This window comes from Columba livia, chromosome 12 (genome assembly GCF_036013475.1).
Source record: "Columba livia isolate bColLiv1 breed racing homer chromosome 12, bColLiv1.pat.W.v2, whole genome shotgun sequence".
NCBI lineage: Eukaryota > Metazoa > Chordata > Aves > Columbiformes > Columbidae > Columba > Columba livia.
This window is the reverse complement of record NC_088613.1, coordinates 1,766,192-1,774,697: the sequence shown is the minus strand read 5'-3', so window position 1 is coordinate 1,774,697 and position 8,506 is coordinate 1,766,192. Positions and strand designations below refer to the sequence as shown.

Here is an 8,506-nt window from a genome sequence, read left to right as displayed (position 1 = left end):
CTGCAAGAAATTGCTACCAGGTGTTCTGGGTAAATAAAAGGAGAGGCTGGGCTGCTGGTGGCTTTTAGAGAGGAGAAAGGGCAGGTGGGGTGGCTGGGTTTAGCTCTTCAGCTGTGGGTAATTTTAAGGAAATTACATTTATTTTATTAGAGCTTTCTTACTTGTTCTTCAGGTGCACATTGTTTTCTGACTGCTACTGCACCAAATGTCCTCTCCTTTATTTATTGTTTTTTTTCCTTCTTTTGGATTCTCTTATTTGAGCAGATCTAAACATCCTCTGGTGTTTGTCTTCTTGTAGAGGAAAATCAAGTGAAAGTTTTGGTACCATAAAAGAGCTGATTCTGTTTAATGCTTGCCTCTGGTTACCTACCCTTGGCAGCCCCTGGTTTCAGTGCCATGACCCAAGGGGCTGCCCCATCCAGAGGTCCAGCTGCTCTGAGCACATCTCCCCCCTGGAAAATTAACTATTTCTGGCAAAAACAGCCAGAATTTTTGAAATGCTCCGGCTGCTACAGAAACCTGGTTGTGGTTCATGAATGGATGAGCACAAGTGTGACAGGCCAGAGCTGTTCCGGGCTGGGTGACACTCGGGAGTGGAGTTTCTCATGAGCGCCGAAAGTGGGTCTGAATAACACCTGCAAAAACAGAGCAACGTGAGTACAAACTGGAGCGTGTGCGCTTGGTGTATGTGGCACTATGTGTAGGCACTTTGAATTTTACATAGAATAGAAAAGAAAAATGAGGCTATCAGGAAGAAAAGATGACTGGCTGAACTTTCAATAATATCCTGGGGCAAATTTCCTTCGATATCGACAATTCCCATGCTCTCTGCCTTGTGCGAGGCATAAGCTGCATGTACTGATGGGAAGCTCATTTTTCCTACTGTGTTTCATAAATTGCATTATTTATTGTGACAGCTCCAGTTGACTGTTACTCCCCTGTAATGAAAGTCCACTGTAGTAATTTTATTTCCCACTCAGCACGAGTAACCATTTATATGGTGAATGTAGGACTTTCTCATCATGAATGTTGTGTGTTAGCCGCGCTATAAGAAGCTCATATACTTCTATGCTCCTTAAAACATGTAGCAAAGGGAGAACTGGGAGAAATCATCCTGATATTCATAGCATGGGTGGGAGACTCGGGTTTAGATGTGAGAAGAATCAAGGATGAGCTAAGTTTGGGGGCAGGTGTGGCAGATGTACCATTCAATGTCCTTACCTGTGTGTTGTGTCCCCCGCATCGTATCTGAATGCCAAAATGGAGTATCTGTTATTTTATATATATATATATATTTATATATATGTATATTTATATATATATATATTTGTTGTATTTTACTTGTGAATTCAACAAGGAGCCACAGTAACTGCCTGTCAACCCGACCTGGCAATGACATGGTGTCTCAAGGCTTTAAGCAATTACCTTGCGCTGTGTTTTACATCCAACAGTTATTTGTCATTGAAATGTTTAGTATCTGCTCATGTGATTTGCACAGCAATATTACACTGTTGTGCTCAGTTATCTGTGACATTCAAGGAAACCGACGGAGCTTTTAAACAAGTCTTGGAGCGGCAAGTTTTTTCCCCAGAGTCACTTTGTACCCAGCCCATAGAGATAGGGAGGGTGTTAGATTTTTAACTCATTTTAGGAGAAATGCCATCTTTTATGTAATTTTAAATAATTTCTTTTATTCCAGGATCTTCTGCAGCAGCCTGAGCAGAAGCTGCCATGGGAATGGAGCAACCAGGTCATACCGTACCCCAGGCGGTGCCGTAGCTGGGGGTGCTCACAGGATTGCTCTGCTGGGCTTGGTGGGACTTCACTTGCTGGTTTTGAAACAGTCCTCAGCCATGCACGTGTTTAAATCCCTAAGGGGGTAAGAGCTCCTCTCCTTTCCATCCCTAAACATCATCCTTGTTGAGGCTTAAAATGGATAATGGACTGGAATTAGCAAAGTTCCTCTGATGGAAAACAAGCTGCAAGATCTAAATCAATAATATGTAATCTGCCATATTTATCTCAACAAGATTTTCCTCTGAGGAGAGCGGATGCAGGGCATAAATTTTATTAATACATTGCCAAGCCTTGGGTTCCTTACACAGCGGGGTAAATTTTAATCCAAATAAAACTGATGGGAGATTATTATTTCCTCGATAGCATGATTTTACCTGCTCAATATACCGGCATTGGCTCAGTGTAGGAAGAGGTTGTATTAAAAGAGGTTTGTATGAGTTACTGGAGTTACACTTCCAGATGTTTTTTGTCCCTGTGCTATTACAGCGCTCCTTACACCTGGCTGTGCTCACAGGGCTCTGTTTTGGGGAAGGGAGGGTTTATGAAATACATTTGATTTTGCATTGCACAGAAAATTACCAAATTCTAGTGTTCAGCCTGGAAGGGAGACGTGCAAGCTCTTACAATTTGGGTAGGGAATGGAAGGAGTTTATCACGCTGTCCTCGAAAAGCAAGAGGTGGTGCTTGTGCCAGCTCACAGCATCCTCACCCTCTTCCAGGAGAGAAAAACACCCGAACCGTTCACACATCACCTGTGCATGACATCTTGCCTCCTAAATTGGATTCTCGGGATGCCTTCAAGTGGGATGGCCCTTAAAACCAGCAGAGTTCCCCCAGTGCTTTGAGCAAATCATGCTGGAATTTGTTTCCACCCATGAATGTCACATGCAATCAGCATGTACGTGTGTCCCCGCCTGACCCTGCAGTGGATCAAGGAAAGGTGAATAAGACCTCAGTTAACATCAGTCACCTGTAACTTCATGGACCTTTAAGCAACAAATCAACTAAGTTCTTCATTGTTCTGACTTCAAGAGAAACCAGCACCCGTTTCTTGCCTTTGAGTCTGTGAGGATGAAGTTATTTGCTTTTAAAATTCAGTGCATGCTCATGGTTTTCTTTTTCCCGAAGTATCTGCACCCGGTGACTGAGCGCCCCAAATATTTACTGGCTTGCAGATGGCACGGTGGGAAAGGCCAACTTCGTTTATTTCGTCTAGATCCCCAGGCAATACACATCATGGGCTGCTCTGTTGCCATTTAAGTATTTATATAGAGCTATCAGATGCCTGACCCATTTCCTTTTATATTGAATATATCCCTCTTGCTAAATGGACGTGGCTTCTTCCACATCCGTTGCCATTTAGAGTAACATCTAACTGTTTGCTGTGATTTAGGGGGCGGAATCATATTTTGCCATAAATAATCCTCTTGTTATGAACTTTTCTCACCATCTGATGCTCTGATATTCCAAGGGGTGTTGCGTTTTCAGAGTGCGAGCCCACACTGCCTTGCTTTGATAGTTCTTTTGGGAAGCCTGCGTGGGAAGATGGAAATTGTAATATTCTGAATTTCTTAGCCTTCATTATATTTTAATGGATTTTTTTATAGCTTTCCTGATTGGTTTTGAGTTGTTTTTTTAACACGTTTCCCCTCTGTCATTCTTTTACATCTGTCTGAAGGAACCAGATGTGTTCTGCAGCCTCTGCCCCTGCTCTGCCCTCTGTCACTTTTCTTCCAGCTGCTCAAACTGATTGACGGATCTTTTCAATTCAGGGTTATTAACCGCTCAGCAGGATCCAAGTTAGTGTCTTCACAGCAAAGTCATAACAAACCTTCTCCAAAGAGAACTCACCATATATCTTTTTCCTTCTATATGCTGTACGCCCTCGGCATGGACATTCTCCTCTTCACCCCCACAAAGCCATTACCTGCAGCTTTGGATGTGCTGGGGTGACATTTTCACAACCTGCTCCAGCCTCCATTCACCTTCCCCACCTGCTCAAGTGTTTTCCACTATGCTGAGACTCAAGGCTCGGTGACTCATTAGGTCAAGTTTTCATTAATTTGTGAGGAAAAGTCCTCAGCTCTGTACGTGTGGGTTTATAAAGCCTGCTGGATTTTTTGTTGAGGTTACTTTTCTTTTTCAAATTAATTTTTTGGGGGGGTTATATTGCAAAACCCACCCCCCCCCCCCCCCCCAAAAAAAAAAAAAGTGTATTTTGCAAATGTTTTTAATTTTTTTTTTATTTTAAAAGGAAATAAAAGCTGTGTCAGTTTAATTTCAGGAGACTCCTCTGTGGCCCCAGCCCAGCGGCAGCTCTCCTGAGCCTCAGGCTGGGCCTCTGGGATGGACCTGCCTCTCCGCTGTTGATGTTTCTTTGGATGTGGACTCAATACAGCCCTTCGTGGCCATTTAAAGGTCCTCCACGCAGGGTGTGAGCGTTTGAGGGAGACTCACCAGCAATCTCAGGGGTGCTTCCCAAGGTGAGGAGAGATCGTTTGGTTTCAGGGGAATGAAGGCTTCTGGGTCCCAATGAAAAGAGGCTGATTTGGGAAACAAACTTTGCTGAATAGTGCGTTGGAACCCATGAAGGATAAAAGTGGTATTTTGCCAAGCAGGATCTTGTAACCAAGAGGGCTTGAGTTGATGATGGCTCTCATTGTACTGAATTTTCCATGGGTGATGAGGGGGAGCGAGAATTAATGTCAGCAAAATATTGGCAGTCCATTAATGACACCATAGCACAAGCCTCATGGTATAAAAGGCACGTGGTCTTTCCCCAGTGTTACTGATTTCAGTGCTCTCAAGTTTTGGTTTTGGATGTATTGTCCCATGCAGGGCTCAGCCCCCTCCCCTTCCCCAGGGACATCGGCAGCATCTGCTGCAATTTTGGGGTTGACCCAGCGCATTTGACCCGGGGAGCACTGGGACACCCCGAAGGTGTTGGCTTCGTAATGCTCACGGGAGCATTTTAGCATCCCAGCCCCAATGCAAGTGGGTTTCAAGCATTATTTTCCCAGCTCGGCAGTGGACTCTGGCCTGAAAATTGTAAGAAAATTGGTAAGTGCGCACATCTTTGTTCATTACACAGCCATTAAGTGAAAATAGCCGCTTTTTAACCTTCACAAATGGACTTTTGGAAGAAACAGTAATAAATACCTGTAAGGAAAGTGCATTGCACTGGGCTGCAGCTCAGCTACGTCATTAGCAGAAGCAGCAAATAGTTTTTACTAATTTTGCAGCAAATGTATGGTAACTTCTGCCTAATGAATACTAATAGAACCTTTAAAGCTCATTTACCAAATACATACAATTAAAGGACAATGAGAGGCATTACTTACAGAGCACATTCGAGCATTACTGAAATATCCCATTTGTTTATCGCAATAATTGCAAAATAAAATACATTGATTGCTCCGTATTTATAAATTCAAGAGCTATTTAGGTCTGCATGCACTCTTCCTAACGTGTAATGAAGGTTATAAAAGGAACAAGCATCTTAATACTAGGAAAACTCTAAAACTGCATGAAATTTGAGAGATAAGACATTGTGAGTCAGTCATTTACTCATGTTCTCTCCCAGCAAAGTACATGGGTGATGATGCAAACAGGATGTGGGAGGATTTGTGGATATTTATGAGCAGGTGCTCTTCAGCTGGAGACCATTTGGAAATAACAGACACCTGGGAGCAGAGTCCGCCTGGGGGATTGCGGTGGGCAGCAGAGATGCTGCTGCAAAGTGTCTTTGGGTTTACACCACCCTCAGGGCCAAATTGATCTTCTAGATGTATCCGTTTTCTTCTAGATGGCCCAAGAAAGTAGTTGGGTGGGTTGCACCCATGCTGGTGTCACTCTGTGTCACCCTGGGCATGGCTTTGGGAGGTCCACAGAGAACAACAGGGGTGACTGGGTTATGCTGTTGTGTTGAGACCTTCAGCCCTGCCTTCCCCCCAGGTCTTCCTCATGGGGAGCTGGGGGATGGGGTGACAGAGCCAACCTCCCCTCCTGCTGGATTCCCAGCGCTGGGACAGGTTCAGGACCAAGTGTCCTTGAGCCCCAAACTTGCAGTAAAAGGCTTCCAGGCAAGAGCTGCTGTTTATTTGCAGGCTGGTGTGATTTTACATTGTTTCATCTACAAAACCCAAAAAGATATATTGTCAGTTGACTTTTTCTTCCTTCAGACCAAGGAATATGCACGGAGTGGTTACTGGGATCTTGAGGACTTCAGTGGTGAGTCTGGGCCATCTCATGCGGTGTGACAGGTGACAGACAAGGGGGACAAACAAGAGCATCCCAAAAAAGTACAAAATCCCATTGCATTTAAACCATGGAGCTGAACCCCTAATCCTCAGAAGAACAATCCAAAATTACACTATTTGTCTTGTGCTGAAAAGCAACCGCTGAGCATTTGGATTTATCTGTGGGGCTTTGGGCACATCTCCATAACATTTATCTCCCTGTTTAAGTATTCCATCCATAAAGCCGCGTTATCCCGCCATGGCAGCACCCATCCGTGCTGGTGCTGTGGTTGTCATCTGCCGGTGGGGCGATTCATCCCTCCCAGGCGAGGGGAAGCAAACACAAAGGTTTTCAGGGGCAGTTCAGTAATTGTCTTTATTTTTCACCTGATTTCTCTGATTGCACAGACATACTACTGTCAGGTTTCTGCTTCAAAAGCCCAGCTCACCTATCATTTTTCCCTTGTTCAGAGACAGGGGGATCAGCACCTCAAAACACATGTATCACCCCAAAACTGCTACCAGGCACAGCCGGGCCATGGTGACAGCATCTCTGTGACATGGATGGATCCTGACGAACAGCCTGAGACCCACCAGCCCTTCCATAGTGGCTGCACCTGGGGCAAAATGGCTTGATAAGTCTGCAGAGCTGCCGTGTGCAGCCTCCAGGGCAGGGTTTTAATAACTTAGCATTATTTTTCCTCTGAGGATCGTTTATTGGCTCATTACAGAGCCGTTTGCTTCTCATTCGGAAACCGAAGCCAACTTTCTTCACGTGCGTGTGGTTATGATGGCATCAAACTCTGTGAAACCCCATCAGCAACAATGATAAATGTAAATAAATACATACAAACGAGAGGAAACGCGGCATTTTCTTGCTCACCTGTGGACATCGGGAGCCCAGAGGGCTCTTATTGCCATGTGGCCTGGCTGGACGTGGCTCTTGGACGTGGTCACATCCCCCGCAGAGCCAGGTGATGCACAGTTTGGATACCCACTCTGAAGTCCAAAAACGCTGATTGATGCCACTGGGATTAATTTGTATATCCCAGGTAAAGTGGGAGGAAAGCTTTTGCTTTCCTCTTGGATTTATTTATTCTTTTTGATTTAATGAACTACTTTGCTGCAGTAGATTTGATGGGAGCACTGTTGGGACACAAGAGGCTGAAGTACCGCACAATGGGACAGCAGCGGGAAATGTTTCAGGGCAGAACATTTACAAGATTCAGCTGAATTAATGAGTGGTTTCTTGTCCCCTAAATGGTATTTTTTAGCAAATGCAGAACTCAGATTAGCTGGCCAGCCTGCTCTGGAACAGGTGGCAGAAAGCTGTGACACCTCACCGTGGTCCTGGTGCATCTTGTGCGTGTCCCCACCGAGGCGCAGAGCCGGGCTATTCCCATGGCAACGTTGGCAGCGCTGGACCAGGGAAGGTACATGCCAGTCGTTAAGTGGTACTGACACTAATGATATAATTAGCTGTGTTAAAAGTCCTATCTGGTAGCATCTACTTTGTTTCCCAGGTGACTAAAACACCATAAATAATGATGTCCAGCCGTGTTTCCACAGAGCCGCCGCCACTGGCAGGAGCAGGGCAGAGGGTTCTTCATGGTCAATGGGCAGGAGATGGACGTGGTCAAAATTTCCATTCTGTCTCCCGGACTGGCAAAGCCAAGACCACTCAATCTTGCCCTGAAAAATGGAGCAGCTCTAGGCCGGGTTTCTTCTTCCTTGGCTTTGCTCAAACAGGCGTCTGCAAACACACCAAGAGTTTGGTGACCAGGAACCAAACCTCACTTTGTGCCCCCAGCCCTCCCCAAAGCCGACTGGGAGGAGAGGGGGATTTCCAGTGAAAATCATTGATTTATCAAAATGGGGAAGAATGTGGTTTTAACCTGTTTCTGGTGGAGTAAATTTCTGGTTGAGCTGAGAAATTCATTGACCAAATACATTACTTAATGAAAGAGCTAATCAATGCAATAAATGATTTAGAGTTTCATATTAGACCAGCTGTGCTTGTCCCACACTGTTACATTCCACAGCTACAATGCTGTTTCTTACCGTCATCTTTCTGCCTCTTGATTGAAAACACGGCCAAGTGTTTGGGCTGGGACTTACAGTTTAATCAACTTCTAAAGAAGCGTAACAAGTTGTTAGCGCTTCAATACAAGAAGTTCACAGCTCTTCTTTTTTCAGACCTGGTGGGGTATATAAGCCTTCAAGGGAGGTAATTAATCCAAACTCTTGATCGGAAAATGTCATTACCTGGGAACTGCCAGGGATAGGCAGGCAACGCAATAAAAGGAGATATATTCAATACTCATTTTTATCCTTCAGGCAAAACTACAAGCTGTAATTTCAGCCTGTCGTCTGGAAAATGTCAGGACCAGATAAAACACTGAAGGAAGAAATTGTTGGCATAAATGGCGAGAGAACCATGAGGCTACATCAACACCTTGGGCTAAGACTTG

The 8,506-nt window shown here is 44.8% G+C and overlaps 1 long non-coding RNA gene across 1 annotated transcript; it reads left to right on the top strand.

The window, feature by feature from the left end:
* Positions 1-83: 83 nt before the first annotated feature.
* On the top strand, positions 84-3,403 carry LOC110365772 (uncharacterized). Its single transcript, XR_002425554.2, has 3 exons — positions 84-653; positions 1,700-1,879; positions 2,517-3,403. It is a non-coding gene; the product is annotated as an uncharacterized LOC110365772 (long non-coding RNA).
* Positions 3,404-8,506: the final 5,103 nt, after the last annotated feature.